General features: G+C 38.4%; 1 non-coding gene across 1 annotated transcript; it reads right to left on the bottom strand.

Annotated features, from left to right (window-relative positions):
- Positions 1-9,497: 9,497 nt before the first annotated feature.
- On the bottom strand, positions 9,498-9,638 carry LOC129781057 (U4 spliceosomal RNA). Its single transcript, XR_008744087.1, has one exon. It is a non-coding gene; the product is annotated as a U4 spliceosomal RNA (small nuclear RNA).
- Between the last annotated feature and the right edge of the window lie 5,052 nt (positions 9,639-14,690).

The following is a 14,690-nucleotide window of genomic DNA, read 5'->3' as shown; positions in this document are numbered from 1 at the left end:
TGATGATATTGCGCTCAAATTTGGAATTACAGCACTTGAATATTATAACTGGAACACAGCTGAAGAAGCTTTTAGTTTTTGTCTGATGGCCAGCGATTTCCTACTGAGCAATGGTCAACGAATTGCATTTAAGTGGGAATTAGCATCTAGAGCTCGACACTTATTCTCTAGACAAACATCGTCTTCGACAAAGTTGTTACATATGATAGAGTGCTCATTTTCATGTTGTTAAAAATAGTGTGACCAAAATTTTCGATGAAATACAAAATCTAACTTTCTTATCTTTACATATAGAGGTAAACATAATTCAGCAATGTTGCAGCCTCAGTTATTTTAAGCAACTTTGTAGAACAAAGTGTATTTCTATTTCTTGAAATAACTTAAAATAACTTAAATAACATGAAAAAAAAGTCACGGGAAGGTTGTGTCCGAGACACGACCGCATAGTTGACGTAGGATTCCGTTAGGCTATCTGTTGATTTTGGATATGTTTGAAGAATTACATCGTTTAACTCTTTGATAATGATTTTGTGGCCCTGAAAAGAGCCGTTTTGTTTGGTTGTTAGATACTGTTTGGTTGTTGGTTATTGTTTGTTCACTCCACCAGTGTTCACCGAGTGATGATGACAGAAAGATATTAAACTGTCGTTGGATGATGCGTGTCAGATAAAAGATACCGAAGTGGAACGAGACATAATGAAAACCGCTCTCTGTGATCCTAGACGAGATGCCTCCTATGTTATATATAGATGAAATAAAGAAAAAAAAACTCACCAATTTAATATAAGATAATTACCAATACTGAACACAACTATCATTTTTCTCATCATTTAAAAACTTGTTACTTTAATATAGAGAAAACATATTTGAAATGGGAAAGGTAATTTTCTTTTATAACTTTTACTTTCTGAGTGTTTATCAAACCCAATGCGTATTTAAATTGGACTAACAGCACCTAATACTATATGTAGAGCATATGGGAAATTACTTTTTCTAATATCTCTTCTTTTTCCAATTTTTCTCACCGTTTATTTTGTTTATTTTCACCCAAGAAAAGTTTATATCGTTCGGTGAAAATGAACACAACAAAACAGACAGCTTAAACCAAACGACCCGTTCTCGAGCGAGAACACACCTTGGTTTTTATTTATGAAAATTGAAATAAATTGTTTCATATACCAAGTCATTATTAACACAACTGCTACCATATACAACTTTACACTTACACTTGTGCTAAATATTTCACAATACACGATCATTGATATGAAATGTTACGAAGCAACTAACATTTAAGTTCCAAATTTAAATCTAATTCGCTAGAATTAATCGTATCACTCACCTTACTTGCAATATAAAAATGCCCCCGACTTGTATATATTTGCAATGCCGATTTCCCCCATGCAGCTTGGTTTTAATGTCTCTGTTAGGGAACCGCCGCATGTGTCGTTAATTTCGACCAATCTGAAGTGAGTATTTCCGTTAGGATAGGGGTTGAGATTTTTCAATTGTTCGATAGTTAGTTTCATGACATATATTATTTTCTTCAATATAAAAAATGGTTATGGAGTGCCGAAATCGATAGACGCAAAAATTTCATCAATCCATCATGAAATTACTGACCAATAAGCATTTGAAATTGGACAATTTTGACGATGTGCTCGATTCTCGATTTTCAATTTGTACCCCAATATGTTCCCAAAAGACGTTTTTGACATAGGACTACGTCTTTGATTTCCATATAGGGGGGTCAATCTACGAGAAATGTAACGTTTATTAAGTGTTTTCGATATATGTTATAGAATATACCATATATACCATTAGACGGCAAATTTATCCAACATTTTTTTCGCGCCTAAGACATCAACAGTGGAAATGATAAAACAATTGAACAATTTAACAGATAAAAGAGGTATGTTTTGCGAGCGGATGCGATGGTAAATCATGTATTATGCATTCTTTTTTCCAACTTCATTCCCATGAATGTTGTACACAAAATTGCGTGCACTAATTCGTTCTATCTAACAAATTGGCAAGATGTTAAAGTAATCAGATGCAAGATTTCATTCATCACTCAAACTTCATGCAAGATTTCATCAAAGCATCGAGGAAACTGTCACCCATACAGTGATCGTTCATTAATCAGGAGGAGCCAGCGATTATCATGCGAAGATTTATTAAGATCGGCATTACATCGCATCACAAAAATGAAACGAAATGAAATATTAATATTCTTCATGACTCATATTCATTCGCTATCCAACTCTTGACGAGTAAAGTTCAGTGTCGTTATTGTGCGTTGCCACTTTTACTATTGTGCGATTGGTATAGTGTACGAGTGAAGGTCATTGCTGTCCGCTTTCGAATTGACCTTTTGTGAAGTGGAACAAAGGAAGCAGCGCTCTTGCAGCTTGCAGCCCTTGGCGGCTGTTGAACATCGGCATAACGGGATCGCCATCGTGTGGCTGTCGTTAACGGGAATTATCATCACGTGACCGTGTGAGCTATTCTTGCGCTATTGTGTTGATCCATAGCGCGTAGCCTCTGTCTCTCCCTGGTTAGGGCAGTAGAGCGCAGTATCGGAACAACTTTTATTTTAAGGTACACATATTTAATATTAATATTATTATTCAACTCATTTGTTCATTGTTTAATATTATTATCATAATTTATTTTTGTTTTGTAATTTTTTTTTCGATATTATTGTTAGAAATTCGAGATATATTAGAAATAAGACAGAAATTTTTGTAAGATGGAGGATAGTGGAGGATCTCCAGAGATGGAAATCTCCGATAATGAATCCCATTTAAGATCTGGGAAAAAACATAAACGAGTCCCTCAAAAAGAAGATAATTCTTCTGGGGACGAATCTGCTCATCCTTCCAAGCCCCCCTCTAAGAAAATAGCAAGCCTCCCTTCTGAACCGACTGTTACTTCCACTCCCCCTCTCCCATCATCGATTTCGCTTCACCCTTCTGATGTTTCCGATCCAACCCAATCCTCGTCCTCGTCTTCTCCCTCTGTTGTTTCCGCTCCACGTGTCAGAGTTTATCCAGAAGATGCACCTGGAACTGGCCCGTGGGTTGTTTTCCTCCGGCCAAAACCAAAAGGAAAAAGCCTTAACGTGATTCAGATCATGAAAGATCTGGCCAGATACACTTCTGTATCTGAAATTCGCAGGGTTAGACCGAACAAATTGCGGGTTGTCGTGAATGAACGGAAACACGCAAACGAGATTGTTGCTGACCAACACTTCACTCTCGAATATAGAACATTTATACCCTCCCATAACGTAGAAATTGAGGGGGTGATAACTGAAACGGGTCTGACGAGCGAACAAATAAAAAAGAAGGAAAAGGCAAGTTCAAGAAGCTTCCCTCAATGGAAGTAAAGATCTTGGACTGTCGCCAACTCGGGAAACTCTCCCATGATGGGGACCAAACTAAATTTACGCCGTCAGACTCGTTTCGAGTCACCTTTGCTGGTGCCGCCCTCCCTGACTACGTTATGGTGGACAAATTGAGACTACCTGTGCGACTCTTCGTGCCAAAGCCCATGACTTGCAACAAATGCAAGTCAGTTGGTCACACTTCAGATTATTGTGCCAACAAGGAGCGCTGTGCCACTTGCGGAGAGCAACATGAGGGGAAATCCTGCAGTGCGACTGAGCATAAGTGTCCATATTGCGGAGGATCCCCACACGCGCTCTCAGCTTGTGAAACTTACAAGAGTCGCTGGGAGAAACAGAAGCGCTCTTTAAAGGAACGCTCGAAGCGCACTTTTGCGGATATTTTAAAGGGCGCTTCTCCACTGGCCCAACAACAACAACAACCAATCTCAACACACAATATCTTTTCCACGTTGCCAGTTGATGAAATGGAAGCGGACACAGCTAGCGGGGGCACACCGTTTATTTTCAAAGGGAATCCCCGGCGCAAAAATGTTACCACTCCCAAAGTTCAAGAACAAGTCCCCCCGGTGATACCCCCAGTTAGCTTGCCTAAAAAATCGAGTGCAGCGGACAAGCAAAATCAGGTTCCTCCTGGCTTCCGTGGGAATAGTTCACCTTCGAACGACCCAGCACTCCAGGGGACATCAAAAACCCCAACTGTCCCTGTTTTTCCGTCCAGCTCAACTTCCCAATCGGGATTTATAAAGTTGTCTGACCTTTTGGATCAAATCTTCAAGTGTTTTAATGTTTCCGACTCCATCAGAACCCTTGTCATCTCAATGCTTCCAGTATTAAAGACAATTTTACAGCAATTGATGCAAACATGGCCCCTCCTTGCAATGATTATCTCTCTTGATGTCTAATTTAGATAGAGAGGTCGGAGATATCACTGTTTTTCAGTGGAATTGTCGTAGTCTTATCCCTAAATTGGATACATTCAAATTTTTAATTCATAACTTCAATTGTGATGTTTTTGCTCTGTCCGAAACTTGGCTTTCTTCGCGAGATGATATCTCTTTCCACGATTTTAATATTATACGCTTGGACCGCGATGACAGATACGGAGGGGTACTATTGGGGATCAATAAGTGCCACTCATTTTTTCGAATTGACCTTCCACCTATTGGAGGGATCGAAGCTGTTGCTTGTCATGCATACATCAGAGGTAAAGACCTCTGTATTGTCAGCTTGTATTGGCCTCCGAGAGCTGCGGTTAGCGGCAAACAACTTGATGACATGTGCTCACTTCTTCCTGAGCCACGATTGATCTTGGGAGACTTCAACTCTCACGGAACTGCCTGGGGGGAACAGTACGACGACAATCGTTCATTGTTGATATATGACCTTTGTAACAACTTCAATATGACCGTTTTGAACACTGGGAAAACAACACGTGTGCCTAAACCTCCTGCTAACCCAAGTGCTCTTGACCTCTCGCTTTGCTCGAATTCACTATCGTTAGATTGCAAGTGGAATGTAATCCAGGACCCCAACGGTAGTGATCACTTGCCAATCAAAATTTCCATCACCATTGGGTCGAATTCTTCAGAATCTATAAACATGGCATATGACCTCACAAGACACATTGACTGGAAAAAATATTCGGACGCGATTGCTCTAGCCATCAATTCCAGAGATGGTTTACCTCCATTGGAGGAGTATAACTTCCTTTCTCGTTTGATCTATGACAGCGCGGTTCGCGCTCAAACGAAACCCATCCCAGGTTCCACTATTCGTCGAAGGCCTCCCAATCCATGGTGGGATAGCATATGTTCCAAGCTTTATGTAGAAAAATCGAATGCATTTAAAGCTTTTCGGAAACGTGGAACCCCTGAAAATTTTCAGACGTATTTGGACCTTGAAAATCAATTTAAAAACTTGATCAAAGGGAAAAAAACGTGCTTATTGGCGAAATTTCGTGGGAGGTTTGTCACGAGAAACGTCAATGAAAAAATTATGGAAAGTGGCTCGAAACATGAGAAATCGCTCTTCAACGAATGAAAGCGAAGAATATTCACATCGATGGATTTTGAATTTTGCACGGAAGGTTTGTCCTGATTCCGCTCCTGTGCAAAAAATTGTTCGAGATATACCACAAGATAGGTGCGATCTTGATTCCGAGTTTTCGATGATAGAATTCTCTCTTGCTCTCCTTTCATGTAACAATTCTGCTCCGGGATCGGATAGAATTAAGTTCAACTTGCTGAAAAATCTCCCTGATGTGGCGAAACATCGCTTGTTGAACTTATTCAATCGGTTTCTGGAACATAATATTGTTCCAGATGATTGGAGACAAGTACGAGTTATAGCTATTCAAAAACCCGGAAAACCCGCGTCCGACTTCAATTCGTACCGCCCAATAGCAATGCTGTCTTGTATACGGAAATTGTTGGAGAAAATGATCTTGTTTCGCCTTGATCGATGGGTTGAAACGAATGGCCTACTCTCAGATACACAATATGGGTTCCGCAGGGGCAAGGGGACGAATGATTGTCTTGCGTTGCTTTCTTCAGAAATTCAAATGGCTTACGCCGAAAAAAAACAAATGGCTTCAGTATTCTTGGACATAAAGGGGACCTTTGATTCTGTTTCAATAGAGGTTTTGTCAGACAAATTACACTCTCGGGGTCTGCCGCCTCTATTGAATAATATGTTATATAACTTGCTTTGTGAGAACCATTTGAACTTTTCTCACGGAGATTCCGCAGTAAGTCGGGTCTCTTACATGGGCCTCCCCCAGGGCTCATGTTTAAGCCCCCTTTTGTACAACTTCTATGTAAGCGACATCGACAATTGCCTTACACAAAATTGCAGCCTAAGACAACTTGCAGATGATGGAGTGGTGTCTGTCGTAGGATCAAACGAATCCGACCTGCAAGGACCCTTACAAGATACTTTGAACAATTTTTCAACCTGGGCCATTGGGCTAGGGATCGAATTCTCCACGGAGAAAACAGAGATGGTGGTTTTTTCTAGGAAGCATAGACCAGCAAAACCAAAGCTTCAACTTTTGGGTAAACCGATCACTCATGCTATGTCATTCAAGTATCTTGGGGTCTGGTTCGACTCCAAATGTACTTGGGGGGCCCATATTAGGTATCTGAGTAAAAAATGTCAACAAAGAATAAACTTTCTCCGTACAATTACCGGCACCTGGTGGGGAGCCCACCCAGAAGATCTTATAATGTTGTATCGAACAACTATTCTCTCAGTGATGGAGTATGGCAGTTTCTGTTTTCAATCAGCTGCCAAAACACACCTCATTAAACTCGAGCGAATTCAGTATCTTTGTCTCCGTATTGCGTTGGGATGTATGCCCTCAACGCATACCATGAGCCTCGAGGTTTTGGCAGGCGTACTCCCACTAAAAGATCGCTTCAATTTATTATCTCTTCGGTTCCTCATCCGGTGTAAGGTTATGAATCCATTGGTGATCGGAAATTTTGAGCAATTGATCGAGCTAAATTTTCATTCTAGATTCATGAGTTCATATTATGAATTCACCTCTATGCAGGTTGTTCCTTCTTCGTATATTCCCAACCGTGTTTGTTTTCCTGACTACATCAATTCCTCTGTACATTTCGATCTGTTCATGAAGGAGAAAATCCAGATTATCTTAGATTGGGGTTCGTTCCTACAATCTTCAATGCAAAGTATGGGCGTGTCAATTGTGATAATATGTACTTTACTGATGGGTCCTCTATGAATGAGTCCACAGGATTTGGAGTGTTCAACGTATTTTTTAGCACCTCACACAGTCTTCAGAATCCTTGCTCGGTATATATTGCTGAATTGGCAGCGATATACTGGGCGCTGGACAGCGTCGCCTCACGACCTGTTGAACACTATTACATTGTAACGGATAGTCTTAGCTCTGTCGAAGCTATCCGTTCAGTGAGGCCGGAAAAGCACTCGCCGTACTTCCTTGAGAGAATACGAGAAATTTTTAGTGCTTTATCCAGACGCTGTTATGTCATTACCTTTGTCTGGGTCCCTTCACATTGCTCAATTCCGGGTAATGAGAGGGCTGACTCATTGGCAAAGGTAGGTGCAATTGAAGGCGATATATATCAGCGTCAAATCGCCTTCAATGAATTTTATTCTTTAGTTCGCAAAAATACCATCGCTAACTGGCAACTCAAGTGGAATGAAGATGAATTGGGCCGGTGGTTTCACTCGATTATCCCAAAGGTAAGCCTCAAACCGTGGTTCAAAAGTCTGGATTTGAGTCGGGACTTTATTCGCACCTTCTCCCGACTCATGTCCAATCACTGTTCGTTAGATGCACTACTCTTCCGTTTCAATCTTGCCAGCAGCAATCTCTGCGTTTGTGGCCAAGGTTATCACGACATTGAGCACGTTGCTTGGTCGTGCGAGGTGTATCTGGTCGCCAGATCGAATTTAGAAAACTCCCTTCGGGCCCGAGGAAGACAGCCCAATGTGCCGGTGAGAGATGTGTTGGCTCGGTTAGACCTTGATTACATGTCCCATATATATGTTTTCCTTAAAGCTATAGATCTTCGTGTGTGATTGTCCCTACATCCTTATACCCTCCTTTCCTTCCTTTGCGGGTTATTCGTCCCCTTGCTATAAATAGTAGAATAAGTTGAAATGTAAATAAACTATAGATATACGAATAGATTTAAGAATTGAGTGCTCATCAACATTGTTACAATTTCCTTATATCCCATCCTTCTCCTAAAAATATGTCACCCTTCTAAACTCGAGTACACCGCGAGTAATCGGTTTTCCACCTTACTAACCATAGATGTAAGAAAATTGTTTATATATATATATATATATATATATATATATATATAGTTTTAAAAATATATTTAAGAATTCGGCTCCTTTAAACTTAAGTAACTGAGCCTGTAAAAATAAACGAATTAATAAAAAAAAATGACTCATATTCATAACTCTCAATGACTCAATTCCTTCTATGATAGATTGAGCAGTAGGACCAATACGACTTGATTGTGATAGTCTACAAACGAACATTATTTCACCGAAAAAGCTACTGCTCCCGATTTATTAGGCATCGCATTGTCGCATAAGAATGAGACAATGGAAAGGAATCAGAATACCAAAGCTATCCATTAAAAATAAAACAACTTCATGATTTCATGTGCATTTTACCTCAAAATATCACGAAATCGTGAGTATTTACAACTTGTTGTCAACTTGAGTTAAACTAACAGATTTTTAAACGATGAAAAGAATTACATTGAAAATAACTGAACAATCACAGTCCTACGTCTAACTTCCGTCCGTGCCCCTGGGCTCAGACCCTTCTACGTTTTTTCTGATCTAACTTTTATATTTCAAATTTTACATGAAAATTGTCTTCAAAAGACTTCTAGAGCTCACTAATACAAACATTTTGCGATGCAGGATTTGTCAATATCTCAACTCTACTCAAAGATATTGATATTTCTTCCCCCAAAAATACGCCCTCTTAGTTTGTTTGTTTTTCTTTCTGGGGCAAACATATAAAATGATTATTGGCGGCATTTGAAAGTCCATATTTGACTCTGCATAATGACCCTATTTTTGACAACATGAAAATGAGCGCTTTTTTGCCTAGAGAATATTTGTCGAGTTCTAGATGCTAATTTCCACTTAAATGCTCTTCCTGGACCATTGTGCATTGGATTGGAAATTATGATCAACTCACTCTTTCCCGTTCTTCGAACCAAACGAAAGTAATTTCATTTACTGGGTTTTTAGCGGACAGTAAATATTACATTATAGAGGCGAAGCTCCTCTAGGAAGAGATTTCTAATAATCCCCCCCAAACTTAAACTGCCTGCTCAAAACGGGAAAATTGATGGAACTAATCTTAAAGACCCTCAAAATTGATAATTTGGTGCTCTATTCTTGTCCTTTAACTTCTTCATTCATCTCTTATAGCTAAATATTTATATACATACTGAATATTTTTTACAACAGATTTCCATGACATGTACGATGAGATTGTGCGTTATTATATACTATTTGCGTTGTAATAAAATGACAAATATGTAAGTTTATCATGATACACTTATGACCCCTTTCGGAGTGTTCAAAAATTGCCAAAGCGGACGGTATTTCACGTCCCCAAGGCGAGGTATTGGTATTAGTTTTCAACTAGCAATAATCGCACCTCGGTTTAACCTCATTGGTTACGATATCACCACTGCGCAAAGCTAATATCAGTTTACTTCATTTCAAATGGTGATTCCGAAAGTACTCGTTCGTCTATCGATGCATGTGATAAATTTTCAAAATGATTAAAGGAGGAATCTTGTTTTTATAGAATGCACAGACTTTCCCCTCCCCTTTTGAAGACTGCATGCAAAAAGTGCATTGAACTATCTGAAATTGCATTCGTTTTCTTTCTGAAGAAGACTCCCATGAATCAGATTTTCAAACCAAGATCTGACGATGTATATAAGGGGTGCCTAACCTGTTTTGAATAGAAAAACGACGTCACTCTGGTGGAATGTCTTGAAATCGCACTCGTTGGCCGTTGCCCCTTTTCTACACATTTTGAACTTTACGTCGGCTGCTGCTACAAAAAAGAGAATTTTCGCTTGCACATGACCACTTTTAAATGAGATCGTTTTTTGTGAAGGTGTATGATGTTAAGTTAAAAAGTTATTGAAAAGTTAATGGACTTTATAGATACTTCAACGTCAACGTCAGATTCAGAACCACATGTCGGGTTAGAACCACCTTCCGCTACGTTTTAGGAATCGTCTTCATGGAGGATACCTTCCAAGAACATATTAATGTTTAAATTTACATTTTGTCAAATATGTACCGGGAATTTTTAATTAAGAACAATTTACCTTTATTTTTTTGCTCGGCGATTATTGATATGGATAATTCAGTTGGTCGAATATATTGTGTGAAATTTTATGTTGCAAACTTGATTCAATTTGGATTGATTCAATCTTCGGACAATTATTAGTCTATTTATACAGACTTTTTCAAGGCTAGAGGTGAATGGACTTGGAAGTTTAAAGGCTGTATATAAAAAAATAATGACAAAAGTAACATTCTATATCTCGAACTTTTCGTTGTTACTATTATTTTCTATAGTCACAATTCTTCTGGACAGTATTTACCTATTTAACAACATGCCCAACTAAACCGAACCGAAGATTTACAGCATCAAGCAGCACTGATTGCATCGCAAAATCCAAACCCACGAATAAAACTGATAATACGAAAATAATCCCAAAAGTGCAGAAATGCGATGTTCTGGCTCTTCTTCATTCTAGATGGAGCGTCTTAGCACCGAAACCTGCTCCAGGGTGAAAAACAAATATTTCCTCCCGCTTTTCTCCATCACATTTTCCTCCTCCGAGGAACGATTCCTCTCCTCCTCTTCCCAACTGATATCACCAACGAGATTAAGCGTAGCTGGGAATGATAAAGCTTTTACTCGGTTGGTTGGTACTTGTGCTGCCGTGCTGAATGAAATAACAAAATCAGTTAGCCCGCGGCAATTTTGGCTGTTGTATTTCTTATTTTTCCCGTTTCGTTTTTTTCCTCCTTTCCACGCCGGGTGACGACGCGGTGTGGCTTCGATCTGGGGTTCTCCGCTCGCTCCCACGCGCGCTCTCACGGTACGCACGAACTCCTCGGGACGACCCCGTCGATGGTAAAGCCAGCGGAAACGATTCTCGGATATTACCATGTCGCCGAGAATAGCAAAGATTTGGCCGCTTGTATCTTCCGCTCGTTTCCGCGGATAGAATCATTGAATTGCCAACGGCACCGTCGGAGCATCGGTCGGTGTTGCGTTGATGGCCGCTTACATTATTCATAGCTTGGTTCAATTTTGGTCGGAACTCAAATTGGTGGCTTTAGGGGGGAGACGCTGGAATGAACTAATAGATTCAACTAGCGGTTTCAGCATCCTTACCAGCAGAGCTCATTTTGTTTCCGCAGTTCTGCTGAAACAAGTTACATCAATCGTCGGTGGAATATATATTTCAGAATTCAAATTATGAATGCCAGCACGAGGGACGATGGTGTGTAGCTATGGACGGATTCCAAAAACTGTTTATACACTGGGTGAGTTGGAATATTTTATGAAGCTATCAATGAAATATATCTCATCGGATTGAAATTGATATTTTCACGCTTTCGCAGAAGTTGCTTGTTTATCGGAAAAGATGAAAGGAAACTCTTTATCTTCCTCGTTTCTCATATTGAACAGCGCGGTTATTGCTGCACTCACTGGCAATCCTTCTATCCCCGATCGAAAACTTAATTTCGAGAATAAATGGCTTCGATATAAAAACGAATTGAATGGTGTAACCATCTTAAATTTTGACGGAGAGCGAATTTATTTAAATAATCGCTACTTTTCGGCCAGAACGCGAAATACAAAACCCTTCTTGACTTATTTTTGTACTGATATACAGCCATTCCATGCCAAACCGATATAGTGGCTCTCTGATTTTTGTGAAAATTGGCAGTTTTTTGTTATTCCTTATCTGAAAACGTTAGACCCGTATTTCTTTTTATTGTTTCAAATGAGTGCCCGTTTAGGGTGGTCCGAACAATTATTTTTTTCCTGTTTTCCAAAACCTTTGTTTTTTTTAAATTCCCAATTTTTTGAACTACTGGCCGCTTCAGATGATATATTTATAATAATAAGACTTACATAAGGTAGGTCATAAAAAAAAACTTTATTTCTTCACTTAACACTAAACATTCACTTTTGGGATCTGAATAATAACTAACTGGATAATTTGGTTACGGCTCTTATTTAAAACCTGGCTGGCTGGCGTGGTCCGGCTCCTCGAATTCTGCTGACTTGGCTGTGGTGGCGGGATCGGTGATATGGATGGTCGAACGTGTACTTTGATACTCTGACTCAGCGTACACGTGGACGTCTGTTGTATATATATATATATATATATATATATATATATATTACTATATATATATATATATATATATATATATATATATATATATATATATATATATATATATATATATATATATATATATAATACTTGCTGACCCGGCAAACTTCGTCCCGCCCAAAATTTGTTTTTTTTGTCAATACCTTCAAACATTCACTTTTTTTTACTAAGCGCAAGTTCATGAGTCAAATCGCACAACTGTTCATTGATTGAACTTCTAATCGACTCCGTTGAATTTACCTTTTACTATAAAATTCCTAGTACTTCTACCGAAACTCATCATTATTATATCAGATTATTTTCAGACACAATTCTCGTTCAAGATTTTTCAACCACTTGCAAATAACATGTTTCTCCGGAATAAATGTTTGATACAGAAAATATGATAGAATAAAGTCACCCGTAAATCGGTCAATTACTTCCTCGAATTTTGCTCTAATCAACATATTCGGTAATCCATTTTTATTGGTTTTGATTGAAGAAGATAAATATATACTTTGTTGGCGCAAACATCAAATGGAAGAACAACGCTTGTCACTATGTAATTGTAGAACATAAGGGAATTTAATTTTCCGAATTTCCCCTTTTTCATTCAGAATTTTCCAAAATTTTCAATTGTCATGTTTGATTGGAATTTTTTGGTTGAAAAATATGTGTAGCATTCTTATGGGACCCCCTCACCATTCCAGAGGAGGGAGGGTATCATACCATCATAGAAACATTTCTTATTCCAAAAAACCCTCACATCTCAAATTGTGCTTGATTAGTTCTCGAGTTATGCAGAAGTTTATATTCCATTGGTATGGCAGACCCCCCCCCCTCCCTTCTTAGAAAGATGGGAGGGGTGTTGAACAACATTAGAAATGTTTCTTGCCTGATTGGCACCTTAATGTAAAACGTAGTCCTACATCAAAAAATGAAGTTTCCCACCACTCGAACATTACTGTGAAATTATATTTGAGGATCTTTTCTCCTAGAATCTCTAGAAAATACAGTTTTATTTGGCTGAAACATGAGAAATTCCGTATTTATTCCTTCATGTTCATAAAATCGCTGATATAAAATCGTCGCAAAACTGCTCGACAATGTGATTAATTTCGATGCATGGGACTGACGCCTCCGTGCACTGACTTATGCAATGATTTATGTATTGAATGCCTGGAATAATTTTGGTCACGTCCCACAATATTATTCCAAACAAATTGTACACATTCGATACCAAAACAACATTGCTCAAGTTGGTATTTGATATTCAAATGATCAAATATGGATATTGAAAAGCTATTTCTCTCCGATTTTTTTATCTTTTTCGTCAATGTTACATATTGTCCTTGTACAGAGTTCATTGAAGTTTTCAAAACTGTATTTCGATTTGCGATGCGATCATCATTCATTGAACAATTAATCATCAAAACAAAGGAGAAATTGTACATTCAAACAAAAATATCTCGGTGTTCAAAGGTACTACAGGAACGTTATAGGAATCAAATGAAGATGGTTGATAAGGCTAATTGGATTTGTTGTTGAAATGATTGGCAAAAAAATTGTGGCAGAACAGAAAATCTTTAAAAAAAAAACAAAAAGAATCCAATTTTTATTTCTTCCCTATATTATTGTCCACTTCATCAACATATACCGTGATATATTCCAAAACATGAGAATATCACCTTTGAAATAATGTACATCTCATCTTCATGCGTTCATTATATTTACAAAAAAAATGTATTTTATTGGTATTGAAGAATGTCTTACAAAGGTAAAATCGAAAAATTGAATTTATTTATCTATTATTCGTTTTATCGAAAAAAACTCCATTATCTTACACAGTAGATCCTAAACAAAACATTTCTAGCGAAAAACTTACCGACTTATTGGATTTTCAACCAATTTAAAAATAATTTCCTGTAGCCGCTCTAAAATCGCGGGTCATGTGAATGGAGCACATTGACTCAATGATCTTCTGTACTTTAGAATGATTAAAGGACCTATAACATCTGATATTTACATAAATTCAAAGACAGTGTAGCATGTGGTTGCTCGGGTAGACTGGCAAATAGGACAAAAGATGAGTGACAGGGGGTTTCCTGTATGCGTTTTAGTAACTAACACCAGTTCTTTGAATAAATATTTATTGTAACAAATACAAAACTTACATGTTTTACTCGTTTTCATGTTCTTTCGGCAAGTGTGATATTTTTTTTCAAAGAAGACTAGTTGTTACCTAGCATTGCCTTTGATGTAATATGTCGATCATTTGAATCGGCCCTGTAGTTCGAAAGTTATACAATCCTACTCCGGTCCACTCACATCGA

Source organism: Toxorhynchites rutilus, chromosome 3 (genome assembly GCF_029784135.1).
Source record: "Toxorhynchites rutilus septentrionalis strain SRP chromosome 3, ASM2978413v1, whole genome shotgun sequence".
Classification (NCBI taxonomy): domain Eukaryota; kingdom Metazoa; phylum Arthropoda; class Insecta; order Diptera; family Culicidae; genus Toxorhynchites; species Toxorhynchites rutilus.
The sequence above is the reverse complement of the archived record's forward strand: the minus strand, read 5'-3'. Positions and strand labels throughout refer to the sequence as shown.